We start from the raw sequence: 15,000 nt of genomic DNA, 5'->3' as shown, positions 1-15,000 counted from the left end.
TCTAGCCAGTTTACAGAATGGAGGTGGCTGCAGAACAAGTAAAGAAGTCTCAAGAGTGATTAATAATTAAGGAAAGCTGTATCAAATTGGAATAAAAAGGTTAACAAGAACTCTACACTATCAATGGGAAAGCAAAACACAACAACTATGGTTAGGTGACTTAAGGTTGACTTCAGCTAATGGTTACGACAATTGTTGCTGTTAGTTAGGAAGTGAGGTAAGGGTATGGTTAGGTTAAGGTGACGTAAAGGAGAGGTTGAACGTTCCTCCTTATACACACGTCTGCATCTAATCAAACCTTATTTCCTCTCCCGCTTTGTTTAACTCCTCTTGGTTTTCTTCTAATCTATTCTAGGCAGTGTTTGGTGGCTTTCCGCAGCTGACCCCGCCCCCGCCCCCCGCCTCCGCCCCGCTCTGTCTCATTACACGTCTGGCTTGCTTTGATGTCCTTTTCCTTGTTCTCTCTCTCTCTCTCTCTCTTGCATAATACATTGTCTAATCTTTTTACATCATAAGAACATCAAGAGTAAAAATAAAAAAAAAAAAATAAATAATAATAATAATAATTTGTATGTTTTGACTTACCCGTTCTGCTATTCTTCCTTCACGCACACAGAGGATGCATGACATTATAGTATACATCAAACTACCCACATGCACGCGCGCACACGCACACACGCACGCATACAAACACACACACACACACACACACACACACACACACACACACACACACACACACACACACACACGTACATTGCTAATCAGAGAACTAGAACTAGAATAAATAATTTAATACCATTCTACTACAAAAATAGAAAAATACAAAATATGTACAAGTCATGCACTCTGTCCACCGATTACTACTACTACTACTACTACTACTACTACTACTGCTACTACTACGACTACGTTTTCTATTTACTCTGCTGCTTACGTCATCTAATACATATTCAAATGAACACGCCTCGTTTTCTAGTCAAACTAAACACCTGTGCTGCAGGTTGGAAAAGATATAAGAAAAAAATATATATATAAATTGGGAAGAACAAAATTTGAAGACAGAAGGAATAAATTTTAGGATTGTTTTCTGGGACTGAAGAAGACTTGTATGTGTTCTTTGGCACGACGGTCTGAGGTCTGAGTGTTGAGAGCTCTCTCTCTCTCTCTCTCTCTCTCTCTCTCTCTCTCTCTCTCTCTCTCTTCCCCATAGCAACACCCATACCTTCTCACCCTACGTAAATATTATTCCCAAACTTGCCTCTCCATCTCCCATCACCACTACCACCACCTCCACCTCCTCTTCCTCCTCCTACTAATACTACTAATGCAGCTGCTGCTGCTGCTGTTGTTGCTGCTATTACCTCAACCACTATTAACACTTGTAAAACTCTTACTATTATACTACAATGTACTACAACAATCACTAACACAGCTTCTGCCACCAAAACAACCACTACAGCAAGAGCAACAAAGGAAATCCATTATAATTATTACGCACACCACGACGCCTTCCTTCCACTCCCCCCACCCCTCCCGTCACCATGCCGCCCCTCCCCCGCACACACACATACACTTGCCTTTCCTCTACAACAAAAAGTACTCGCTCCCTCTACAAAGCGCGCACCTGTTAGGCTTGCTGCTCCTCCCTTCCCATCCTCCGTGCCTCTCTCCACCCCTTGAAGAGCATTCAACCATCACACTGGCCCAGAGTACACCTAGTTGAGGCGCGTACACACACACACACACACACACACACTGGTGAGTGACCCACGCCAGGGACAGGCAGGACCTTGTCCCGCAGCCTTTGTCCGCGACGCCCACACGCCTGCCCACGCTTCCCTCGAGGCTCCTGCAGAGGGCACAACAGGGAGTGGGCGGCGGGGCTGCCTGGTGGGATGACAGGAGGCCCTCAGCCTGGCGAGGATCGAGCAGCAGCAGCAGCAGCAGCAACAGCAGCAGCACCACCTCCACATCGGGGTCAGTGGGGCGCGGTCCTCCTGCCGCCCTTCATACTCACACGCGGGCCCCGCCGCACCTGGCACAGCAGGGCCTTGCACCTCACAGCACCACTACACACACCTGCGCCGCACGCCACTCCGAGTCGCGGCCACGAGTGAACACGAGGCGGGAGCGCCGGCCACACACCCACACCACACAACGTCCGGACCAGCACTGGTGGTGGCGCGGCGCCGCGCGGGAATCTCCACTGTCGCGGCTGCCGCAGCTTCTGCTGCTGCTGCGCCGTCGCCGCCCGAGCCGCCCACCGTCACTTTCACCACCGCCACCTGCAGATCTCTAAGGAAGAAGCTTCAGAAGGGCCTGTTGGAGAAAGAAGGCAGAGGAAGGTCGCCAGCTGAGGGGGCGGAGTGTGAGGACGGGAGTGGGCTGGGGCGGGGGACAGGAGGGTGTCGTAAAGCCCGCCGCGGAAAGGAAGGTAACGCGGTGGTGATAATGTGGGGAAAGTGAACTTGGCGGCGGCAGTTTGGTGGAAACAAACGTCAGGGAAGTGTCGGGATCAGCCTGTATGTGGGATGCGGTCGCTGAGGAGGGACAAGCAAGGGACGGGGGTTTAAAAAAAAAACAGCTGTGATGGTCCTGGCGGGGTGGCGTAGAATGACGCGCGTATAGGGCGGCGGGGCGGTGAAGCGTACAACATAGCTGAGCATACAAACAGTCCTTCAGTACTTGCTGACTTGCGCATGTTTAGTTTTCTTTCAGAGTGGCACACACACCTCTGGCGAGACTCCTCGCAGCTGTTGCCGGCAGTGGTGGTGGTAAGACGCGTCATAAGTGGTTACTGTGGTCTTTTTAATCATCCATTCCTCGTCTTATCACTGATCTCCCTGCCTCGTATTCATTCCCAGACTGACCACTCTGTTCCCTTATCACTCATCTCACTCGTCTTCACTGTCTTATCCACCATGCTTAAGACTCCACCTGCCACACGCCGTACGCTGACACACACACACACACACACACACACACACACACACCTATACATGTGGTGATTACGCCTCTCTCTCTCTTAGCAACACCCAACACAACCATTGTTTCACAACAATCGAACCAAAATCAAGATACAAAATTTACCGCCTCACTCTTTGTGCAATCATTCCTCAAGAAGTCCTGCGTTCTGGCGTGCTTCCGTCACTCAGTCCTCGCTTCCCCCCACACGCTGACCTCACGCCGGGACCTTGCTCGCCCCCTGAATGGAGCACACCCCCGCCCACCCACCTACCTACCCACCCACCAGACAAGGCAGTGAGCGGGGTAGCAGAGTCCAAAGCTATTCCTCTCGTCAACTTCTCACCTCTTGACTCTCTCTATACACTCTCCCTTCATCGCTTAGTTTCGTGCCTCAGTGTCTCCTGTACCAGTGTTTGTAAGGTAAAGGTTGTGGAAGTGTGTTTTGATTGTTATCTTTATGGCTGTGTTGTGTTTTTTGTCTCCCTCTTGATTCCATTTTATGTGCAAGAATGTGTGCTGTGTCAAGAGTATGTGTATGATGGCTGTGCGTACGTGCATGTGGTATACGTGTTGCGGGGATGTCAGAAGGAGAGCTTAACCGTTTCGCGTACAAGCTGCTGAAAGCATACATGCTGAGGTGTTCTCAGGTGTGTATTCAGCGTGAGCTGCTTAATTAACACCTGCACGTACGTATGATCCAGTCTGAGCGAGGTTGCCGCTGCATATCTCCGCTTTCTATCTCCGGATTGCCAAACCTTCCGTACGTACGTTCTTCAGTTTGCGGTGCAGGAGAACGCACAATGGAACACTACCAGTACTTCACTTCCTCCACCGCCTCGACACAGATTCATTCCCTCCAAACTGTAGAGAAAGTTTACGTTAAGCAAGCACCGCCACTTCATCCTACGTACACTTTTCTCCATCGCTCACTTCACTCATTTGTCTGATCGCCAGCACACCTCACACATGCCAGCTGGTGACGCAGACCACGAACATTCTTACGCCAAATGTTGCATGTTGCCCACCCCACCGCCTCGCTCCTTCCCTCCTCCCTGTGCTTTTTCCCAGTCCCACGCAGCCTGCCTCCTCCTTGCGTGGTCGGCAGGCTGACGTGTAGCTCTTCTTGATGGCTGGCAGGAAAAAAATAGCCCTGCTTGACAGACCGGCCGGCCCCCTCCCTCGCTCCCATCAACGCGGAGAGAGAGAGAATATTGGCCACACACAAGCTCCACACACTTGCAATTTTCCCTAAGCAGACGATGCGTACAGTTTTCACCACGCAATATTCTTCCATGATACTAAGTTTCCATGTAACATCTGATAAAAACGTGGTAATTCCAGGTACTAATTGAAAAGTTAATTAGCTGGCATGAGAGTCACGCAAGGCTGGAGCCACGAGGCACGAGCCGCGTCTCCCCCACGTGGGCGCATGTTCTGGTCCTGGGAGCATCAAAGCGTTCCGACTGACTGCTTGCTTGCTCTTCAATGGCGGCACGTCTTCCTGCACCCCCTGCATCCCAACCCCTGTCCTAACTCACTCCTACTCCAGCTTCATCCCTGCCCCAAACCTTTGTCTCACTCCTGGCTCAAGTCCCTGTTTGTATCGGTGTCTCGTGCGTCATCCCTGTCCCCACGAGTATAACTACCCTCCTGTTTTGTCTTGTTCTGTCACTGCCTTGTATTTTGCCGTGCTCTTACTCCACCGCTGCCCTGCGCCGGCATCTGTTCCTTCCCACCCCTGCCCCGCCCCGGCCCACCTCCAGCACGGTCTTCTTCCCACTCCAACTGTTCCTCTGGCACCTCTCCCCCCGCCGCCCGCCACAATGGAGCACAAAGCAACAGGTGCACCACTCACTCACCTGTTGCTTCACCTGTACCCTGCCCACCCCAAACCCTCCCCCAGTCTCCCTTCCCCCTCACCCATTCCCCTCATTTGGCGACCCTCCATGACTGCCCCCTAATTTCCGGGGGCCCTTCCCTGTCCTCCTTCTGTAGTCGCTCTCGTTCTCACGCAGAACTTCAAGGGGCGCCTGCCTGTAGCTGGCGCTCCCCTCAGCCTCATTCTGCCACCACGTCCAGTGAGCACCAGTGAGCAGCCCCGCCAAGCCCTGCCCCGCCGCGCCCTGTCCTCAGCACCTGGAGTCCACAGGTGTGCCCCTCAGACAATTAAGTCTGCTGGCTCACTGCATGACCCCGACGGGAGGTCGCGCTCCCTGACCCCAGCAGCCCCTCACCACCCCCCCCGCCTCACCACACCTGCTGGCCTGGGCCATGCACACCTGTGGCAAGGGTACTCTCTGGGGCAGGGAACGCGTGCCTCTCGCTCCCTGACGCCAGAAATAGGCAGGCGGGGACTGGAAGGAGTCGCTGTGTCACTTGCCCCACGCTGGGGGAGGAGGTGGAAGGGAGGGGTGCCCCAGCCCTTACTATTTCCCAGTGTGGTGGAGTGTCCTCCGCCGCCCCCTCACCCCCTGACCCCTCTGACCCCTGGCCCCGCGCAGCGCCATCGACGCCTCGCCTCACGTTAATCGGCTGTGGTTAGCGGGAAGAAGGGGGGCAAGGACGGAGGGTGGAAGAGGGAGAGGAAGGAGGCGGGTGTCTGGGAAGTCCTTGCATTGAACAGTGTGGGAGAGACAGCACAGTGACGGCCAGACGGAGACTCTGGGCGCTCTGGGCGCGCGGCCGCTGCATCACTGGGACCCTTGACCTCTGACACCAAGAGGTTCACTGACGGACAGAAGTTCACCGCGCCGCCGACACACCTCACCACATACCACTTCCCATCCACACCTCGATGGGCGGATGACAGGGACGAGCAGCAGACGTGTCATCCGCTTAGTAAACGGGTTGGTGGTAAGCAGTGGGGAATGGTTCTGTGGTGCAGGCAGGCTGGGGATGCGCCGACTGGCCTGGAGCTACCTGGTGAACACCTGATAATGAGTCCATAGTGTGAGGAGAGGGCGGAATGGCGTGGAGAAAAGGATGTGGGCGTGTGATGGGTAATTGGCGGTAGTGATGTGTGGGCGGCTTCGGGCACGAACGGAGTTTTTGCAGTGCGGGGGCGGTGCGGCGCGGCGCGGGACAAGGCCGGTTGCTGCGGGGCGGTGCGACGGGGCGGGGCAAAACGGGAAGACGCAGGGCGAAGCAGGGCATCGCGGGGCGAAGCGGGGCGGGGCGGAGCAATTCGCGGGGAGAAAGTGTGCTGGTTTGGGACCTCCCGCGTGGTGACCTCCGGGCGAGGGGAGGAGAGGGGCGACAGCGGAGCGGCGGGGTAGGGGCGAGGGTCAAGGAGTGAGGGGAGGGCGGGAGTAAGGACCGGAATATTAAACATTTTTCCTTCCACTCAAAACTTAGAAAGAGTAGTACTCCATATTATAATGTGTGGTGCGTGGCGCTGCTCTGGCCGGGCTGGGTCCCTTCAAGCAACAGGTGGTTTGACACTACACCAGCCTCCGAGAGCGACGGACCGGGAGGGTGCGTGCCACAGGTGCTGACAGGCTGGAGTGAATGGAGCGGTAGAGATGGTGGTGTGGGAGGAAGAAAGGGATTGCAGAGGAGAGAAGGTAACAAGCTTTGAGATAATAAGAGAGAGAGACAAGAGAAGGGAATAACAAGAATGGAAGAAACGGTGGTAACCATGAAAAAGTGAAAAAAAAAATAAAGAAATGGCAAATGGGAAAGATAGAAGAGCGAGAAAATTAACAGCGAAGAGAAGGATGGAGAGGTTCTAGAGGGGATGAGAAAGAGGAACAGACGGATAGGGACAGATGGAAAGATGGTGAAGGGGAGGAAGAAGAAGGACGACCCCTAACTGATCCATTGCCCCCTCTCTCCTCTCCTTATTGTCTGGTCCGGTCCTCCTATTTCCAGATGGAGTAGGAGAAAGGGCCCCGGTTGCTATCTCTCATCCCTCTCTCGTTCTCCCCCTTCCTCCCACTACTTTCACGTCTCACTTTTTCCCCGTTTCTCTCTCTCTTCTTATCTCCCCTTCCAGTCCCTGTCTCTGTCTGTCTATCTGCCTGTCTGTCTCTCTGGTCCAAAGCCAAATGTCACACACACACGAGAGAGAGAGAGAGAGAGAGAGAGAGAGAGAGAGAGAGAGAGAGAGAGAGAGAGAGAGAGAGAGAGAGAGAGAGAGAGAGAGAGGAAAATTTCTTCGCTAATTTCTTCTTTTCTTTCTTCCTTCCTTCCTTTCCGGGACTTACTCCTTCATATCCAATAACCAGAAGAAGAGGAGGAGGAGGAGGAAGAGGAGGAGGAGGAGGAGGATATATAAAGCTGTCAGTAACAAGACAAGAATATGTAACTAAAGCCAAGGAAAGAAGGGAGAGAAGGAGGGAGGAGGCGTGAGAGGGAGAGGGAAGGAGAGAGGAAGGGAGGAGGGAGAGTGGGAGTGAGGGATGACGACACCACTGGGAGCTATACGACTCACCAACACGACAAATGGAGAGGGAGAGGGAGAGGGGGAGGGGGAGGGTAGGGGGGCGTGAAGGGGAGGGAAGGAAGGGGTGCGTGGGAGGAAGGAAAAGAAAGGAACTGAGGGAAGGGGGAGTAAGAGAAATGCTGATGAAACAGTGGAAGTAAAGGATTGAAAAGTTGTTTGGGAATGACAATGATTCGTAAACAACAACAACAACACTACTACCACCACCACCACCACCACCACCCCTACTACTATTACCAGCAAAACAACAACAACAACAACACTACTATCACCACGACCACCACCACCACCACCACCATTATCAGCAAAACAACCACAACAACAACACTAACACCACCATTACTATCACCACCACCATTAACACCACCACCACCACCACCACCAAGAACAACAGCAACAACAACAACAACAACAACAACAACAACAACAATGATAAAGGAAACTCAACCAGTTCACTAGGAAAATATAGGAACTAAAATGATTATATACATAGATAAGAAGCGTATTATCCAAACATTTCCCTCGCTTATGAAAAAAAAAGTAATATAAAAGATAAAAAATCAACAAATAACATAACAGTGAAGAGATAACACTGATAATATGCTTCCAATAATATGTTTTCAGCAGAGATAAAAAGTCAGCTATTAATTAGGTTGTCAATGAACTATTAGCGAAAAAAAAAAAATAAATAAAAAGATGTAATAAAGGAACACGAAAGGATTACAAAGGATTACAAAGGATTACAACACCCAGACCTGCATATTGAGGAAAGGGTTAGAGCGCGTGGTGGTGTGTGATAGAAGTACTTAAACTCGGTTATAGGACTCAACGAAAAGGGGAAGACAGAGAGAGAGAGAGAAAAAAAAAAAAAAACAGTGTAGAAATATAAAAACAAACATTACAACAAAATAGAACACCCTAATTTGCACACCCTGACAAAGTAAAGCGCGTGCAGTGATGATGAAAATACTTGAATTGGTTATAGGACCCAACAAAGGAGAGAGAAAAAAAAAAATAAAAAAGTCACAGTAGTAGAAAAATAACACTCTCGAATACAGACCACTCTAAGCTGCATCTCCTGGCAAGGCGTGGGGCGTGTAGCGATGACATGACAGCTACTTGAACGAGTGATGGGAGTACTTGAATGGGCTGAAGGGCTCAACAAAGAAGATGTGAGTCAGGTTCGTTTACTCACGGACAAAAACGCGTGTGGATGGTTATAAGCGCCACGACATCAGATATATAAAGGAGAGGCACAAAAACTGGTTCACAAATAAACTTGCCAGTGAACGGTGCACACTGGACATGGGTGAGTGCACGGGCAGCAGCAGACGGCTTCAAGAGGAGGCCGGGTAAGGTATGGGTAAGGATGGTGACAGATGGTAAGTTTTAGGTGGCAAGGATCGTGGTGCCTCGTGTGGCCAGCTGGTCTTCTGCAGTGGTTTTGTTACCTTGTTTTCTTTATACATGCAGGGAATAGAGAGAAAGGACGGTGGTGATGAATTTTTTTTTTTTTTTTTTTAGAAAGTAGCGGTAAATAAAAAGAAAAGGACACAGAGGAAAATATTTATTTAGAAACTTGTATCTGTGCGAATGAATGAATATAGAACTAGAGAAATAAATTAATAAATAGCCCTTATTATCTTATGTTAATACTACCTTATGCTCTTAAAAAAAAAAAAAATAAAGAAAATGCGCCAGTGATAAACTTACTGAGAAGCAACAGTAAAGAAAATGAAAAGAAAACAAAAGATATCTGATTAGAAACTTATAAATATACGAGGGAATGAATATGAAACTGAGGAAATGAAAATATAAATAACCCTTATTATCCTGTTACATTATTCTATCGTCTTAAAAAAAAAAATAAATAAAATACAGGAAAAGAGAAAATGCGCCGGTGATAAACGTGCCAGGAAGCATCAGTGCAGAATAATAACATGAAGACAAAAGGAAATATCCGATTGCAAACTTGTAAATATTTGAATGAGTGAATAAAGTTGGAAAAATAGATAAATTAATAAATACTTCAAGCAAAACAAGACAAACAAATATATAGTAACGAACATGTACAGACAGATATGAAGACTCAAATAAATGGATGAATGAATAAATAAATAAGCAAATAAAGAGATAAACAAACATACAAGATATACAAATACATAAATAACAATAAAATATGAATAAACAATTATAAGAAATATAATTTAATAAAGCTTGACAGTGGAGACACACACACATACACACACACACACACATTGGACGAGAGAGAGAGAGAGAGAGAGAGAGAGAGAGAGAGAGAGAGAGAGAGAGAGAGAGAGAGAGAGAGAGAGAGAGAGAGAGAGAGAGAGAGAGAGAGAGAGAGGAGAGAGAGAGAGAGAGAGAGAGAGAGAGAGAGAGAGAGACTTCTAAGTGAATTAAAGAATAAATATTAAGGACGTGGTGATCAAGATGAAATGACGTTCCCTAATAATGATAATAATTTCATGAGTAACAATCGATAATATATATTTTACATTACACAGCACCCACCCACCCACGCACACACACACACACACACACACACACACACACACACACACACATGCACGCAGTCTTTATTTATACTTAGTTACGAACAATTTGTATGAAAACTGATACTTTTTCAGCTCCTGAATTACGCACTTCCGCGTGGCAGCTGCTCGGGGAATCCCACACAAAGAAAAGACGAGGGAAAATCTTGTAGCGAGTTGATCTTGTCAGAATATTTCATGGCGTGTGTAATAATCACGCCAATAAAATTCTTGCATTTAATTTTCAGCACTTTTTTTTTTTTTGTCAGATTTCAAAAAGGTATTTTATTTTTTCCGTTCATGATACAGGATCCTCGTTAAACTTTCTTTAGAATAATCTTTAAATGACATTGGTAAGAAAACCTAATGAATTTCATTAAAACCACCCCTAGAATCATGAAAACACACTTGAAAACCCTAACAAGTTTCACGAGAACCTGTTAAACTATTGTTAAAATCAAGAAAACACTCTTGAAAACACTAACAAGTTACAAGAACCTGTTAAATTCACTCGAATCACTAAGACATATTAAAAAAAAAAAAAATTCCACGAGACCCTGTTAAACTATCACTACAACCATGAAAACACTCTAGAAAACCCCAATAACTTTCAGAAGAGCCCATTAAACTATCACCCTTCCAAACCTTAAATATCCTCCACTACACCGCGTTAAACTATCACTGGAACCATGAAAACAAAACTTGAGAATCCCAGTAATTTCCACGAGAGACTGAGAAGAGGAAGGCGCCGGCAGACTTGAGAATGCGGTTCCTCGAGCACGTTTAAAAGCAAGAAGTGCATAATGTAACCCGTTTCCGCTCTCCGTGAAGCCGCTGCATGAACACAGTCCTTCCTCAATGGTTTCTGAATTATCTGGTCTGTGGCGCCAAGTGTTTTTCCTCTTCCTCTTCCTCTCACCATTATTCCTCTTGATGAAAACTTCTGAGTTGGTGCCTGGGAATCCTGTACTTCTTCACGTCACTGGGATTTACTACGGGAAATTTAAGTAGAAGAACAAAGTAGTAGAACAAAGGGGAGAGAGAGAGAGAGAGAGAGAGAGAGAGAGAGAGAGAGAGAGAGAGAGAGAGAGAGAGAGAGAGAGAGAGAGAGAGAGAGAGAGAGAGAGAGAGAGAGTGTGTGTGTGTATTGTCATTAGCATTCAGAGGGTTAAACATGCCAATGCAAACCTAAATCTAACAACAAGTACACGTTCCACTTTGGTACAAGCTGCCCCTAACTTAACATGCACAGGGGAGCATATATCATAGTTTATTTCTATACACCTTCGCACTCTTAAACGTTGCTGAGTCTCCCCGCGACAACTTCTAATAGGATCTAATGAAAGTTGCTGCGTTTTCGACTCTGGGTAATGTTATCGGGGCGTTTTCAATAGGGAAAAACACCCTCGAGAAACCGTAAATAGTGTTTGTGGCCTTTGAAAATTTCTTGAGACCAAACTTTTATTTAATATGGGGCAAATTTTCCTGTTCTCTCTCTCTCTCTCTCTCTCTCTCTCTCTCTCTCTCTCTCTCTCTCTCTCTCTCTCTCTCTCTCTCTCTCTCTCTCTCTCAGTACGTTTTATACAGGAACTATACCACGTGTAGGCATGATGATGGCTTTTTTTGCAACTTCTATTATTTTCTTATGTTCTTTCCTCTCTCTCCTTCATATTCCACACAGCTCTTCTTTTTACTTCACCTATGAGTAGATTTGCTGTGTGTTTTCTGTGTTCTTCTGTCCCTTCTCTCCTCCACATTCCACCCAGCTTTTGTTTTTCCTTCACATTCGAGTAGATATGCTGTGTATCTTATGTTCTTTCCTCTCTCTCTAACATTTCACACAACCTCTGTTTTTACCTCCACCCAGCTTTTGTTTTTCCTTCACATTCGAGTAGATATGCTGTGTATCTTATGTTCTTTCCTCTCTCTCTAACATTTCACACAACTTTTGTTTTTACCTCACACAAGTAGATTTGCTGTGTTCGAGAATAAATATTTGCACCACACCCCACCCTGATGTAGAACTCTCAGCACAATACAAATGGATGTCCTTTGTATCAGCACGCGAGTGAGAAATGTGTCTGTGTTTGCATTCCTTGCTTTTGTTACCGATATCCTGTTTTGCTTCTGAATCACGTGTTTGTCTCATATCTCCTCCTTGCTTGATATTTCTTTCCTTTTTTAGCGGGTTGCTTTGCCTTCCACCACGTTAAGTACTCTCTCTCTCTCTCTCTCTCTCTCTCTCTCTCTCTCTCTCTCTCTCTCTCTCTCTCTAGGAATACAGTGGTTGTAATTTCAATAGATACGTGTTTTGTGTGTTTGTGTTCGTCTATGTTTAGCTCAATACCATACACAAAAAAAATAACGGTAAAAATAAATGATTGAATGAATAGATAAATAACAACTAACAGCACAACTACGTAAATGACTGACTAAACAATTAAACATATCTACCTAAGTATCTACAAAGAAATAAAAATACGTAATAACTAACCAGCTAAATAAATAATTGACTGATCAGCTGTACTAACAAACGAACAAATTAATCAACTACCTAGCTACCTACATACTTACCTTACTTACCTAACTGACTGACTAACTACAACCAACCAAGCAATCACTCAACACAGTACGCAAGTCAAGTAGAGCTGGCAGGAGGTTAATCGAGGCATTACACCAGCATTTCAATACTCGCTCCCATTATCACTGCCATTTCCTATTCACCTCACGCCGTCCAAGTGTGGCCTTCATTTTCATAATTTTCTCGAGTTTTCCTGCTATGAGAGAGTTGACGTCAGGTTAATTAAGTGCTACAGCCAGGCGCCAAAATTCATCTACTTAGCTCTTAGTCCTTGTAGAGTCTGATGCAAGTGTGCGAGATGAGTGACTAGTTTCATAGTTAAAGCATGTCAGATTCTTTATAAGTGTTAATACTTCTTCAAAATCAATGTTGTCTTGTGGTTTAAGCCTTTCACTGAGGCATGCACTAATTCACAGCGCTAAAAACAATGTATGAAGTCTTTATAAACATATACAAGAAAGGAAAGGCAGGAAAAAAAAAATACGGTGTGCAATTTCTAGCCAGCGCAGTATTTGTGGGTGGCTGTAGAAAAAGAAAAGATGTCTCACAGTGGTTAGTGATTAAAACCAAATAGCAGCGAGAGGGTTAACCTGTTTCAACCCGTTAACCAGCTTTTCAAATGGGGTGAAAAAAAAAACATTTACAAGGGGAGACTAAATTCTAATCTATATGACAATAAACACTTTTCGCGAGCAAAGAGAGACACGCTCTTCAAAAAAAAAAAAAAAAAAAAAAAAAACTTGGTAGAAGAAATGATTTAGTTATTTGCAAACCGTGTAATTATCACAGATGGTTTAAAACACTTTGATAATGACGAGTACAATGTAACCCTTAACTTTATCTTATTCTTTAACCCCTTGACTGATGCTTGGCACATCTTTCCTTAATGTCTGATCACTCTGAGGCATCTTTACTTGTTCTGCAGCTACCTCCGATCTTTAAGCTGGGTAGAAATTGCAGTATCTCTTCTTTTTAATTTCCTTGTTCCTTGTAGATGCTTATATAGACCTCATGCATTACTCCTGGTGCTGTTAATTCTTTCGTATTGCACTGAAAGGGTTAATAACATCTAGTGGAATAATAATAATAATAATAATAATAATAATAACAATAATAATAATAATAATAATAATAATAATAATAATAATAATAATAATAATCTATCTTCAGTATCTATCAGGCCAGCAATGATAGACAGGGTGGCCAGCACAACACAACAACACACAACATTCACACTTATAATAATAATAATAATAATAATAATAATAATAATAATGATTAGCAAAAAAAAAAGACATTAAAGGAAATCTATATCGTGGCATTGCAAAGGTTAAACTTCAAAATACGTGTCGGCAGCACATCACCACCGCTACTATTACTAATTTTTCTTTCTTTTTACTCTTTTTCCTTATACTTTTTTTTTCTCCCTTAGATATCTCGTGGGAAAATGGTTTACGCGTAGCTCCACTGCGTGTCGAGGCGCTCTGATCACTGTTATTGTCTCACTTCACGTCAATTATTCCTTTCAATTTCTGGTTAATTACATAGCAGGCTTTATTCAAGACGCCTGAGTGTTACGCATATGTTTATACCGTCTTGTGCGTGTTGGCGGTGTGTGTGTGTGTGTGTGTGTGTGTGTGTGTGTAATTTCACGGCGTGGTAAGATGTGTTGTGTTATTGGCAAGGAACGCGTGAGGTTGTGTTTAAATACTGGGAAGCAAGAGTCGAGTTCAAGTGATTTAAGATTTCGTTTAATTTTTTATGTTCTTATTGGATTATTACTGTTATTATCGTGATCGTTATTATGGTCAGTTATAATTATTATTACTATCCTTCTCCTCATCTATCTTCTTGTTCTTGTTCTTATTATTATCGTTATTGATGTTAATGTTGGTGTTGTCATAATCACATCATGAATACTTTTTCCCTTTTGTTTTATGACTGCCATCACCATTGCTGCTAAATTTGTTGTTTGCTTTTACAGGAAAAAGAATATTTGTCTGTTCCTACTTATTTACTTACTACTACTACTATTACTCGTACTGCTGCTACTATACTACCACGTACAACAACAACTACCACTACTACTGCCAATAACTCACCACCTAATATACCGCATCAAACAGCTAGATAAATATTTGCTGAACCCCGTCCCAAGATTCACCCCCATCACTGACAACACGCCCTGCCTGCCACGCTGCGCCGCTCCCTATAAGGCGAGGGTCCGCCGTTCACGCCAGGCTGATAACATTAGTATTCCCACTCGCTGCCCGGGTACATCACGGCGGAGGAATGCTACGGCTGTCAACATGTGGAAGCAGCACGGTACACCAGACCTAGGAGATGATGTTAAAAGTCCACTGGATGTCAGGTCCATTAATCAAGTGGAAATTAATGTATAGATTATTGAAGTGATATATATTAACCTATTCAGTGCTAGAAACGCTTGCCAA

The 15,000-nt window shown here is 45.6% G+C and overlaps 1 protein-coding gene across 6 annotated transcripts in view; it reads right to left on the bottom strand.

The window, feature by feature from the left end:
- The window catches only part of LOC135089192 (uncharacterized), a 128,421-nt gene that overhangs the window by 30,817 nt on the left and 82,604 nt on the right, over nt 1-15,000 (bottom strand). Inside the window, exon 1 of one of the 6 annotated variants that reach the window (XR_010261416.1) lies at nt 2,083-4,750. The exons of the other annotated variants lie outside the window; for them this stretch is intronic. The gene's annotated coding sequence lies outside the window, so the exon portion shown is untranslated. Of the gene's footprint in view, nt 1-2,082; nt 4,751-15,000 lie in introns of those variants that run through there. 6 annotated transcript variants of the gene reach the window in all.

This window comes from Scylla paramamosain, chromosome 3 (assembly GCF_035594125.1).
Source record: "Scylla paramamosain isolate STU-SP2022 chromosome 3, ASM3559412v1, whole genome shotgun sequence".
NCBI lineage: Eukaryota > Metazoa > Arthropoda > Malacostraca > Decapoda > Portunidae > Scylla > Scylla paramamosain.
The sequence above is the reverse complement of the archived record's forward strand: the minus strand, read 5'-3'. Positions and strand labels throughout refer to the sequence as shown.